Source organism: Oncorhynchus gorbuscha, unplaced genomic scaffold, assembly GCF_021184085.1.
Source record: "Oncorhynchus gorbuscha isolate QuinsamMale2020 ecotype Even-year unplaced genomic scaffold, OgorEven_v1.0 Un_scaffold_2625, whole genome shotgun sequence".
NCBI classification, from domain to species: Eukaryota; Metazoa; Chordata; class Actinopteri; order Salmoniformes; family Salmonidae; genus Oncorhynchus; species Oncorhynchus gorbuscha.
Window position 1 is genome coordinate 1 of NW_025745123.1, and position 13,998 is coordinate 13,998.

Consider the following 13,998-nt stretch of genomic DNA (forward strand, 5'->3'; position numbering starts at 1 on the left):
TGACCCACAGAGGAATAGCAAACGCCACATCAGGAGTTCCCCACAGCACCAGTGTACCCATCTATTCACACACACACACACACACACACACACACACACACACACACACACACACACACACACACACACACACACACACACACACACACACACACACACACACACACACACACACACACACACACACACACACACACACACACACACACACAGTTAGTTGCAGGCTGGATGGGGTTCAGGGTAAGGGTTATTGTAGGTACTAGTTAATGGATGTGGATGTCACATCTTACTGAAGTTGTGTGTTGGGGTAAGGAGGGGAGGTCTGGAGGCTATAGGGCAGGGTAGAGGTAAGGGTTAGTGTTAGGGGTCTCTTATTGAAGTGGTGTGTTGGGGTAAGGAGGATGTCTGGAGGCTAAAGGGCAGAGTAGAAGTAAGGGTTAGTGTTAGCGTTATCTTATTGAAGTGGTATGTTGGGGTAAGCAGAAGGGCTGGAGGCGGTGTACACTCTTAGAATTAGTGGTGACTAAGAACCCTGGAGATCCTTGAGGAGCCATTGATAATGGTTCACACTTGCACCTATGGTTAGGTTCCTGGAGCATGCGCAGACCAGCTGGCTGGTGTATTTACGGACATGATCAATCAATCCTTATCCCAGTGTGCTGTCCCCACATGCTTCAAGAGGGCCACCATTGTTCCTGTTCCCAAGAAAGCTAAGGTAACTGAGCTAAATGACTATCGCCCTGTAGCACTCACTTCCATCATCATGAAGTGCTTTGAGAGACTAGTCAAGGATCATATCACCTCCACCCTACCTGACACCTTAGACCCACTCCAATTTGCTTACCACCCCAATAGGTCCACAGACGACGCAATCGCAATCACACTGCCCTAACCCATCTGGACAAGAGGAATACCTATGTAAGAATGCTGTTCATCGACTACAGCTCAGCATTTAACACCATAGTACCCTCCAAACTCGTCATTAAGCTCGAGACCCTGTGTCATGCAGGTGAAAGAGGACCCAAAAGCGACTTAACAGAAACAGAGTTTATTCAAGTCCAAACAGGGAATAACAGAAATCCTCTAGTCTGTAGAGGGGAATAACAAGAGAAGCGGCCACAGACTGCAGGTCGCTTCGGGTAGGCGCAGGCCGTAGTTGACAGAGACACCTGCTCACACGCAGCATCTGATGAAGGCAAAAAACACGACAGGACAGGGCGATACACAATCACAGCAAAAACACGACAGGACAGGGCGATACGCAATCACAGCATGGTGAATACTAAACAAGGAACCGACGGGACAGGAACGGAACACAAAGGAATAAATAGGGACTCTAATCAGGGAAAGGATCGGGAACAGGTGTGGGAAGACTAAATGATGATTAGGGGAATAGGAACAGCTGGGAGCAGGAACGGAACGATAGAGAGAAGAGAGAGCGAGAGAGTGAGAGAGGGAGGGGAGAGAGAGGGATAGAAAGAGGGAAAGAACCAAATAAGACCAGCAGAGGGAAACGAATAGAATGGGGAGCACAGGGACAAGACATGATAATAAATGACAAACATGACAGTACCCCCACTCACCGAGCGCCTCCTGGCGCACTCGAGGAGGAATCCTGGCGGCAACGGAGGAAATCATCGATGAGTGAACGGTCCAGCACGTCCCGAGACGGAACCCAACTCCTCTCCTCAGGACCGTAACCCTCCCAATCCACTAAGTATTGGTGACCCCGTCCCCGAGAACGCATGTCCATGATCTTATGTACCTTGTAAATAGGTGCGCTCGACAAGGACGGGAGGGGGGAGGGAAGACGAACGGGGTGCGAAGAAAGGGCTTAACACAGGAGACATGGAAGACAGGATGGACGCGACGAAGATGTCGCGGAAGAAGCAGTCGCACAGCGACAGGATTGACGACCTGGGAGACACGGAACGGACCAATGAACCGCGGAGTCAACTTACGAGAAGCTGTCGTAAGAGGAAGGTTGCGAGTGGAAAGCCACACTCTCTGGCCGCAACAATACCTTGGACTCTTAATCCGGCGTTTATTGGCGGCTCTCACCGTCTGTGCCCTGTAACGGCAAAGTGCAGACCTCACCCTCCTCCAGGTGCGCTCACAACGTTGGACAAACGCTTGAGCGGAGGGAACGCTGGACTCGGCAAGCTGGGATGAGAACAGAGGAGGCTGGTAACCCAGACTACTCTGAAACGGAGATAACCCGGTAGCAGACGAAGGAAGCGAATTGTGAGCGTATTCTGCCCAGGGGAGCTGTTCTGCCCAAGACGCAGGGTTTCTGAAAGAAAGGCTGCGTAGTATGCGACCAATCGTCTGATTGGCCCTCTCTGCTTGACCGTTAGACTGGGGATGAAACCCGGAAGAGAGACTGACGGACGCACCAATCAAACGACAGAACTCCCTCCAAAACTGTGACGTGAATTGCGGGCCTCTGTCTGAAACGGCGTCTAACGGGAGGCCATGAATTCTGAATACATTCTCAATAATGATTTGTGCCGTCTCCTTAGCGGAAGGAAGTTTAGCGAGGGAATGAAATGTGCCGCCTTAGAGAACCTATCGACAACCGTCAGAATCACAGTCTTCCCCGCAGACAAAGGCAGACCGGTAATGAAGTCTAAGGCAATGTGAGACCATGGTCGAGAAGGAATGGGGAGCGGTCTGAGACGACCGGCAGGAGGAGAGTTACCCGACTTAGTCTGCGCGCAGTCCGAACAAGCAGCCACGAAACGGCGCGTGTCACGCTCCTGAGTCGGCCACCAAAAGCGCTGGCGAATAGACGCAAGAGTGCCTCGAACACCGGGATGACCAGCTAACTTGGCAGAGTGAGCCCACTGAAGAACAGCCAGACGAGTGGAAACAGGAACGAAAAGGAGGTTACTAGGACAAGCGCGCGCGACGCAGTGTGCGTGAGTGCTTGCTTAACCTGTCTTTCAATTCCCCAGACTGTTAACCCGACAACACGCCCATAAGGAAGAATCCCCTCGGGATCAGTAGAAGCCACAGAAGAACTAAACAGACGGGATAAGGCATCAGGCTTGGTGTTCTTGCTACCCGGACGGTAAGAAATCACAAACTCGAAACGAGCGAAAAACAACGCCCAACGAGCTTGACGGGCATTAAGTCGTTTGGCAGAACGGATGTACTCAAGGTTCTTATGGTCTGTCCAAACGACAAAAGGAACGGTCGCCCCCTCCAACCACTGTCGCCATTCGCCTAGGGCTAAGCGGATGGCGAGCAGTTCACGGTTACCCACATCATAGTTGCGCTCAGATGGCGACAGGCGATGAGAAAAATAAGCGCAAGGATGAACCTTATCGTCAGACTGGAAGCGCTGGGATAGAATGGCTCCCACGCCTACCTCTGAAGCGTCAACCTCGACAATGAATTGTCTAGTGACGTCAGGAGTAACGAGGATAGGAGCGGACGTAAAACGTTCTTTTAGAAGATCAAAAGCTCCCTGGGCGGAACCGGACCACTTAAAACACGTCTTGACAGAAGTAAGAGCTGTGAGAGGGGCAGCAACTTGACCGAAATTACGAATGAAACGCCGATAGAAATTAGCGAAACCTAAAAGCGCTGCAACTCGACACGTGACCTTGGAACGGGCCAATCACTGACAGCTTGGACCTTAGCGGAATCCATCTGAATGCCTTCAGCGGAAATAACGGAACCGAGAAAAGTAACGGAGGAGACATGAAAAGAGCACTTCTCAGCCTTTACGTAGAGACAATTCTCTAAAAGGCGCTGTAGAACACGTCGAACGTGCTGAACATGAATCTCGAGTGACGGAGAAAAAATCAGGATATCGTCAAGATAGACAAAAACAAAAATGTTCAGCATGTCTCTCAGAACATCATTAACTAATGCCTGAAAAACAGCTGGCGCATTGGCGAGACCGAACGGCAGAACCCGGTACTCAAAATGCCCTGACGGAGTGTTAAACGCCGTTTTCCACTCGTCCCCCTCTCTGATGCGCACGAGATGGTAAGCGTTACGAAGGTCCAACTTAGTAAAGCACCTTGCTCCCTGCAGAATCTCGAAGGCTGATGACATAAGGGGAAGCGGATAACGATTCTTAACCGTTATGTCATTCAGCCCTCGATAATCCACGCAGGGACGCAGAGTACCGTCCTTCTTCTTAACAAAAGAACCCCGCCCCCGGCCGGAGAGGAAGAAGGCACTATGGTACCGGCGTCAAGAGACACAGACAAATAATCCTCGAGAGCCTTACGTTCGGGAGCCGACAGAGAGTATAGTCTACCTCGAGGAGGAGTGGTCCCCGGAAGGAGATCAATACTACAATCATACGACCGGTGAGGAGGAAGGGAGTTGGCTCGGGACCGACTGAAGACCGTGCGCAGATCATGATATTCCTCCGGCACTCCTGTCAAATCGCCAGGTTCCTCCTGAGAAGTAGGGACAGAAGAAACGGGAGGGATGGCAGACATTAAACACTTCACATGACAAGAAACGTTCCAGGATAGGATAGAATTACTAGACCAATTAATAGAAGGATTATGACATACTAGCCAGGGATGACCCAAAACAACAGGTGTAAACGGTGAACGGAAAATCAAAAAAGAAATAGTCTCACTGTGGTTACCAGATACTGTGAGGGTTAAAGGTAGTGTCTCAAATCTGATACTGGGAAGATGACTACCATCTAAGGCGAACATGGGCGTAGGCTTCTCTAACTCTCTGAAAGGAATGTCATGTTTCCGAACCCATGCTTCGTCCATGAAACAACCCTCAGCCCCAGAGTCTATCAAGGCACTACATGTAGCACCGAACCGGTCCAGCGTAGATGGACCGACAAAGTAGTACAGGATTTTGATGGAGAGACATGAGTAGTTGCGCTCACCTGTAGCCCTCCGCTTACAGATGAGCTCTGGCTTTACTGGACATGAATTAACAAAATGTCCAGCAACTCCGCAATAGAGGCACAGGCGGTTGGTGATCCTCCGTTCCCTCTCCTTAGTCGAGATGCGAATCCCTCCCAGCTGCATGGGCTCAGTCTCAAAGCCAGAGGAGGGAGATGGTTGCGATGCGGAGCAGGGAAACACCGTTGATGTGAGCTCTTCCACGAGCCCGGTGACGAAGATCTACCCGTCGTTCTATGCGGATGGCGAGAGCAATCAAAGAGTCCACATCTGAAGGAACCTCCCGGGAGAGAATCTCATCCTTAACCACTGCGTGGAGTCCCTCCAGAAAACGAGCGAGCAGCGCCGGCTCGTTCCACTCACTAGAGGCAGCAAGAGTGCGAAACTCAATAGAATAATCCGTTATGGACCGTTCACCTTGGCATAAGGAAGCCAGGGCCCTAGAAGCCTCCCCACCAAAAACTGAACGGTCAAAAACCCGAATCATCTCCTCTTTAAAGTTCTGGAACTTGTTAGAGCAATCAGCCCTTGCCTCCCAGATAGCTGTGCCCCATTCTCGAGCCCGGCCAGTAAGGAGTGAAATGACGTAAGCAACCCGAGCTCTCTCTAGAGTATGTGTTGGGTTGGAGAGAGAACACAATCTCACACTGCGTGAGAAAGGAGCGGCACTCAGTGGGCTGCCCGGAGTAGCAGGGTGGGTTATTAACCCTAGGTTCTGGAGGCTCGGCAGGCCAGGAAGTAACAGGTGGCACGAGCCGTAGACTCTGGAACTGTCCAGAGAGGTCGGAAACCTGAGCGGCCAGGTTCTCCACGGCATGGCGAGCAGCAGACAATTCCTGCTCGTGTCTGCCGAGCATGGCTCCTTGGATCTCGACGGCAGTGTAACGAGCGTCTGAAGTCGCTGGGTCCATTCCTTGGTCGGTTCCTTCTGTCATGCAGGTGAAAGAGGACCCAAAAGCGACTTAACAGAAACAGAGTTTATTCAAGTCCAAACAGGGAATAACAGAAATCCTCTAGTCTGTAGAGGGGAATAACAAGAGAAGCGGCCACAGACTGCAGGTCGCTTGCAGGCGCAGGCCGTAGTTGACAGAGACACCTGCTCACACGCAGCATCTGATGAAGGCAAAAAACACGACAGGACAGGGCGATACACAATCACAGCAAAAACACGACAGGACAGGGCGATACGCAATCACAGCATGGTGAATACTAAACAAGGAACCGACGGGACAGGAACGGAACACAAAGGAATAAATAGGGACTCTAATCAGGGGAAAGGATCGGGAACAGGTGTGGGAAGACTAAATGATGATTAGGGGAATAGGAACAGCTGGGAGCAGGAACGGAACGATAGAGAGAAGAGAGAGCGAGAGAGTGAGAGAGGGAGGGGGAGAGAGAGGGATAGAAAGAGGGAAAGAACCAAATAAGACCAGCAGAGGGAAACGAATAGAATGGGGAGCACAGGGACAAGACATGATAATAAATGACAAACATGACACCCTGGGTCTCAACCCCACCCTGTGCAACTGGGTCCTGGGCTTCCTGACAGGCCGCCCCCAGGTGGTGAGAGAAGGAAACATCTCCACCCCGCTGATCCTCAACACTGCGGCTCCACAAGGGTGTGTTCTCAGCCCTCTCTTGTACTCCCTGTTCACCCATGACTGCGTGGCCATGCACGCCTCCAACTCAATCATCAAGTTTGCAGACGACACTACAGTAGTAGGCTTGATTACCAACAATGACGAGATGACCTATAGGGAGGAGTTGAATGCCCTTGGAGTGTGGTGTAAGGAAAATAACCTCACACCCAATGTCAACAAAACAAAGGAGATAATCGTGGACTTCAGGAAACAGCAGAGGGAGCAGCCCCCTATCCAAATCGACGGGACAGTAGTGGAGAAGGTGGAAAGTTTTAAGTTCCTCCGCATTCACATCACGGACAAACTGAAACGGTCCACCCACATAGGCAGCGTGGTGAAGAAGGTGCAGCAGCGCCTCTTCAACCTCAGGAGGCTGAAGAAATTCGGCTTGTCACCAAAAACACTCAAACTTTTACAGATGCACAATCGAGAGCAGCCTGCTTGTTGACGAGACTGCCTACAGGGAGGAGGTGAGGGCCCTCGGAGTGTGGTGTCAGGAAAATAACCTCACACTCAACGTCAACAAAACTAAGGAGATGATTGTGGACTTCAGGAAACAGCAGAGGGAGCACCCCCCTATCCACATTGATGGGACAGTAGTGGAGAGGGTAGTAAGTTTTAAGTTCCTCGGCGTGCACATCACAGACAAACTGAATTGGTCCACCCACACAGACAGCATCGTGAAGAAGGCGCAGCAGCGCCTCAGGAGGCTGAAGAAATTAGTCTTGTCACCAAAAACACTCACAAACTTCAACAGATGCACAATCGAGAGCATCCTGCCGGGCTGTATCACCACCTGGTACGGCAACTGATCCGCCCACAACCGTAAGGCTCTCCAGAGGGTAGTGAGTTCTGCACAACAGATCACCGGGGGCAAACTACCTGCCCTCCAGGACACCTACACCACCCGATGTCACAGGAAGGCCATAAAGATCATCAAGGACAACAACCACCCGAACCACTGCCTGTTCACCCCGCTATCATCCAGAAGGCGAGGTCAGCACAGGTGCATCAAAGCAGGGACAGAGAGACTGAAAAACAGCTTCTATCTCAAGGCCATCAGACTGCTAAACAACCATCACTAACATTGAGTGGCTGCTGCCAACATACTGACTTATCTCTAGCCACTTCAATAATAAAAATTGGATGTAATAAATGTTTCACTAGCCACTTTAAATAATGTTTACCCTACATTACTCATCTCATATGTATATACTGTACTCTATACCATCTACTGCATCTGCCTATGTCGTTCGGCCATCGCTCATCCACGTATCTTTATGTACATATTCTTATTAATTCCTTTACACTTGTAGGTAGTTGTTGTGAAATTGTTAGATTAATTGTTAGATATTACTGCATGGTCGGAACCAGAAGCACAAGCATTTCGCTACACTCGCATTAACATCTGCTAACCATGTGTATCTGACAAATAAAATTTGATTTGATTTGGAGGAAACTTTAATGTTTTAATGTAGCAAAACCCTTGACTGGAGGCATGGCTTAGTAGGGACGTGGCTTTCAGATAGATCTTTTCAGGGTGTAAATGTCATTCTTGTTCATCTGTTCTTTTAAAAAATATTTTTTATTTTTGCATTTTCCAAATAAGAACATTCAAAACCAAAGTGAAAAGATATTAGACAGCAACAGGACAAAGTGACAGTAACAGACGAGCATAAAAAAATATATATATATATACCCAAACATACAATAAATAAGTCATAATAAAGACTAAAATAAAAAAATAAAAATAATGAGCCATAAGCTACATGCTATACATTACGTGTGAAACATTATATAAGGGTTATATAGAGATTATATCAATGTGATGTGGGCGAGATTCTCCATATAGTCAATAAAAGGTTGCCAAATTCTGTAAAATGTCTCTAACTTATTCCTCAAGCAGTAAGTGATTTTCTACAGTGGGATACAACTATTAACTTCCGAAAGCCACATTGCAACTGGCAGGGAGGAATCCAATTTCCATTTCAAGGCAATACATTTAGTGGCCATCGCTAGCAATATTTCTGTTAGCTTTATAGTATGCCTTTGCCTAAGATTGGAGTTAGTAAAGTTACCCAGTAGACAGACCTCTGGGTTTAAAGGGAATGCAACCCCGTGAATTGAGGATATGGTATAGCATACCCCCTGCCAGAAACCGTGTAGTTTTGAACACTGCCAAGTGGAATGGAGGAATGTTCCTTCATCTGAGCCACATCTAAAACATAGGGAGGAGATATCTGGGTTGAACTTGTGCAGTCTAGATGGGGTGATATAGAGCTGATGGAGGAAATTAAACTGGATCAGTCTGTATCTGGAGTATGTATGTAACACCATCCCTGCATAGGTCACTCCATAGATCCTCATCAAGATCAATACCCAGATCTTTTCCCATCTAAGTCGGGGTTTATCTAGCCCAGGCAGTGTTAGTCCTGACATAAGAGCATCGTAAACACGGGAAATGGTCTTGAACAGTGGTTGGTCTGCGTGGCAGGGTTGTTCAATAGGTGACATCTTAGGTAGGTTCCATTGTCCCTTGAGAGTCACCCCAATAAAATTTCGTAGTTGTAGGTAGCTAAAGAAGTCCCTGTTAGGCAAGTGGTATTTCTGTTTCAGCTGATGAAAAGACATAAGAACTCCCTCCTCGTAACAATGTTCCAGAAGAGTGATCCCCTTATCAGACCATTGTCTAAAGTTACTGTTCTGGAAAAACATAGGGATCAAACTATTGTTCCATAAAGGGGTTTTAGGGGAAAGTAATCCCCCTCGTCTGAACAGCTCATGCAGTTTGCACCATGCCAGGACAGAATGTATGGTTAAAGGGTTGTCTGTGATGGTTTTTATAGATTTTCTGTCCCATTTGTAAAACAATTCTGCCCCAGTGTCATCATTCACCTCAAGCTTTTCAATGTTCAACCATGAGGGAGAGGGACCATTGTCAAACCTCTGAGCCAGACAACTAGACTTCTGCAGCCCAGTAGTACATTCTTTAAGCCACCTTGACCGTAATCAAAGGGCAGATAATCCAGACCAACCGTAGGGGTTTTGCCGTGCCAGATAAACCGTCTGGTCAGCTTGTCGAGAGAGGAAAAGAATGCTGCGGGAACAGGGATAGGGAGAGATTGAAACAAATATAGAAATCTGGGCAGAACATTCATTTTAATTACATTGATTCTACCCAGTAGAGTGAGAGGTAAGTCCATCCATTTACAAAGGTCAACCTCCACCTTTTACAACAAACTGTCATGTTTTGTCTTATATCATCTTGTCATTTTGCTTTTCCTTCTGTTCGTTTCCCCCTGCTGGTCTTATTAGGTTCGTTCCCTTTTTCTATCCCTCTCTCTCCCCCTCCCTCTCTCTCCTCTCTCTATCGTTCCGTTCCTGCTCCCAGCTGTTCCTATTCCCCTAATCATCATTTAGTCTTCCCACACCTGTTCCCGATCCTTTCCCCTGATTAGAGTCCCTATTTATTCCTTTGTGTTCCGTTCCTGTCCCGTCGGTTCCTTGTTTTGTATTCACCATGCTGTGATTGTGTTTCGCCCTGTCCTGTCGTGTTTTTGCCTTCATCAGATGCTGCGTGTGAGCAGGTGTCTCTGTCTACTACGGCCTGCGCCTACCCGGCGACCTGCAGTCTGTGGCCGCTTCTCTTGTTATTCCCCTCTACAGACTAGAGGATTTCTGTTACTCCCTGTTTGGATTTGAATAAACTCTGTTTCTGTTAAGTCGCTTTTGGGTCCTCTATCACCTGCATGACAGAAGGAACCGACCAAGTAATGGACCCAGCGACTTCAGACGCTCGTTACACTGCCGTCGAGATCCAAGGAGCCATGCTCGGCAGACACGAGCAGGAATTGTCTGCTGCTCGCCATGCCGTGGAGAACCTGGCCGCTCAGGTTTCCGACCTCTCTGGACAGTTCCAGAGTCTACGTCTCGTGCCACCTGTTACTTCCTGGCCTGCCGAGCCTCCAGAACCTAGGGTTAATAACCCACCTTGCTACTCCGGGCAGCCCACTGAGTGCCGCTCCTTTCTCACGCAGTGTGAGATTGTGTTCTCTCTCCAACCCAACACATACTCTAGAGAGAGAGCTCGGGTTGCTTACGTCATTTCACTCCTTACTGGCCGGGCTCGAGAATGGGGCACAGCTATCTGGGAGGCAAGGGCTGATTGCTCTAACAAGTTCCAGAACTTTAAAGAGGAGATGATTCGGGTTTTTGACCGTTCAGTTTTTGGTAGGGAGGCTTCTAGGGCCCTGGCTTCCTTATGCCAAGGTGAACGGTCCATAACGGATTATTCTATTGAGTTTCGCACTCTTGCTGCCTCTAGTGAGTGGAACGAGCCGGCGCTGCTCGCTCGTTTTCTGGAGGGACTCCACGCAGTGGTTAAGGATGAGATTCTCTCCCGGGAGGTTCCTTCAGATGTGGACTCTTTGATTGCTCTCGCCATCCGCATAGAACGACGGGTAGATCTTCGTCACCGGGCTCGTGGAAGAGAGCTCGCATCAACGGTGTTTCCCTGCTCCGCATCGCAACCATCTCCCTCCTCTGGCTTTGAGACTGAGCCCATGCAGCTGGGAGGGATTCGCATCTCGACTAAGGAGAGGGAACGGAGGATCACCAACCGCCTGTGCCTCTATTATGGAGTTGCTGGACATTTTGTTAATTCATGTCCAGTAAGAGGCCAGAGCCCATCAGTAAGCGGAGGGCTACTGGTGAGCGCTACTACTCTGGTCTCTTCATCTAGATCTTGTACTACTATGTCGGTCCATCTACGCTGGACCGGTTCGGGTGCTACATGCAGTGCCTTGATTGACTCTGGGGCTGAGGGTTGTTTCATGGACGAAGCATGGGTTCGGAAACATAACATTCCTTTCAGACCGTTAGACAAGCCTACGCCCATGTTTGCCTTAGATGGTAGTCATCTTCCCAGTATCAGATTTGAGACACTACCTTTAACCCTCACAGTATCTGGTAACCACAGTGAGACTATTTCTTTTTTGATTTTCCGTTCACCGTTTACACCTGTTGTTTTGGGTCATCCCTGGCTAGTATGTCATAATCCTTCTATTAATTGGTCTAGTAATTCTATCCTATCCTGGAACGTTTCTTGTCATGTGAAGTGTTTAATGTCTGCCATCCCTCCCGTTTCTTCTGTCCCTACTTCCCAGGAGGAACCTGGCGATTTGACAGGAGTGCCGGAGGAATATCATGATCTGCGCACGGTCTTCAGTCGGTCCCGAGCCAACTCCCTTCCTCCTCACCGGTCGTATGATTGTAGTATTGATCTCCTTCCGGGGACCACTCCTCCTCGAGGTAGACTATACTCTCTGTCGGCTCCCGAACGTAAGGCTCTCGAGGATTATTTGTCTGTGTCTCTTGACGCCGGTACCATAGTGCCTTCTTCTTCTCCGGCCGGGGCGGGGTTCTTTTTGTTAAGAAGAAGGACGGTACTCTGCGCCCCTGCGTGGATTATCGAGGCTGAATGACATAACGGTTAAGAATCGTTATCCGCTTCCCCTTATGTCATCAGCCTTCGAGATTCTGCAGGGAGCCAGGTGCTTTACTAAGTTGGACCTTCGTAACGCTTACCATCTCGTGCGCATCAGAGAGGGGGACGAGTGGAAAACGGCGTTTAACACTCCGTTAGGGCATTTTGAGTACCGGGTTCTGCCGTTCGGTCTCGCCAATGCGCCAGCTGTTTTTCAGGCATTAGTTAATGATGTTCTGAGAGACATGCTGAACATTTTTGTTTTTGTCTATCTTGACGATATCCTGATTTTTTCTCCGTCACTCGAGATTCATGTTCAGCACGTTCGACGTGTTCTACAGCGCCTTTTAGAGAATTGTCTCTACGTAAAGGCTGAGAAGTGCTCTTTTCATGTCTCCTCCGTTACTTTTCTCGGTTCCGTTATTTCCGCTGAAGGCATTCAGATGGATTCCGCTAAGGTCCAAGCTGTCAGTGATTGGCCCGTTCCAAGGTCACGTGTCGAGTTGCAGCGCTTTTTAGGTTTCGCTAATTTCTATCGGCGTTTCATTCGTAATTTCGGTCAAGTTGCTGCCCCTCTCACAGCTCTTACTTCTGTCAAGACGTGTTTTAAGTGGTCCGGTTCCGCCCAGGGAGCTTTTGATCTTCTAAAAGAACGTTTTACGTCCGCTCCTATCCTCGTTACTCCTGACGTCACTAGACAATTCATTGTCGAGGTTGACGCTTCAGAGGTAGGCGTGGGAGCCATTCTATCCCAGCGCTTCCAGTCTGACGATAAGGTTCATCCTTGCGCTTATTTTTCTCATCGCCTGTCGCCATCTGAGTGCAACTATGATGTGGGTAACCGTGAACTGCTCGCCATCCGCTTAGCCCTAGGCGAATGGCGACAGTGGTTGGAGGGGGCGACCGTTCCTTTGTCGTTTGGACAGACCATAAGAACCTTGAGTACATCCGTTCTGCCAAACGACTTAATGCCCGTCAAGCTCGTTGGGCGTTGTTTTTCGCTCGTTTCGAGTTTGTGATTTCTTACCGTCCGGGTAGCAAGAACACCAAGCCTGATGCCTTATCCCGTCTGTTTAGTTCTTCTGTGGCTTCTACTGATCTCGAGGGATTCTTCCTTATGGGCGTGTTGTCGGGTTGACAGTCTGGGGAATTGAAAGACAGGTTAAGCAAGCACTCACGCACACTGCGTCGCCGCGCGCTTGTCCTAGTAACCTCCTTTTCGTTCCTGTTTCCACTCGTCTGGCTGTTCTTCAGTGGGCTCACTCTGCCAAGTTAGCTGGTCATCCCGGTGTTCGAGGCACTCTTGCGTCTATTCGCCAGCGCTTTTGGTGGCCGACTCAGGAGCGTGACACGCGCCGTTTCGTGGCTGCGTGTTCAGACTGCGCGCAGAAGAAGTCTGGTAATTTTTTTTTCTGCTTCTGCTCCTGGTCTTGCTGGGTCTCAGTCTGTTCCCTGCCATCGCATCTCTCCTGTTCTTGTTCCTGCCCTTGCTGTGTCTCAGTCTGTCCCTAGTTCTCATTTTTTTTTTAGAGTAGTACCCTAGTTTCCCTTTTTATCGTTTTTCGTTACGGTCCTGAGGAGAGGAGTTGGGTTCTTTCGGGACGTGCTGGACCGTTTGATCTATGATTTCCTCCGTTGCCGCCAGTGTTCCTCCTCGAGAGCGCCAGGAGGCGCTCGGTGAGTGGGGGTACTGTCATGTTTTGTCTTATATCATCTTGTCATTTTGCTTTTCCTTCTGTTCGTTTCCCCCTGCTGGTCTTATTAGGTTCGTTCCCTTTTTCTATCCCTCTCTCTCCCCCTCCCTCTCTCTCCTCTCTCTATCGTTCCGTTCCTGCTCCCAGCTGTTCCTATTCCCCTAATCATCATTTAGTCTTCCCACACCTGTTCCCGATCCTTTCCCCTGATTAGAGTCCCTATTTATTCCTTTGTGTTCCGTTCCTGTCCCGTCGGTTCCTTGTTTTGTATTCACCATGCTGTG

The 13,998-nt window shown here is 49.2% G+C and overlaps 1 protein-coding gene across 1 annotated transcript in view; it reads right to left on the reverse strand.

Annotated features, from left to right (window-relative positions):
• LOC124017513 (integrin alpha-8-like) overlaps nt 1-13,998 on the reverse strand; it is a gene marked incomplete at its 5' end in the record, with an annotated part of 70,702 nt that continues 56,704 nt past the window's right edge. The window contains one exon of the mRNA XM_046332725.1: nt 1-61. The remainder of the gene's footprint in view (nt 62-13,998) is intronic.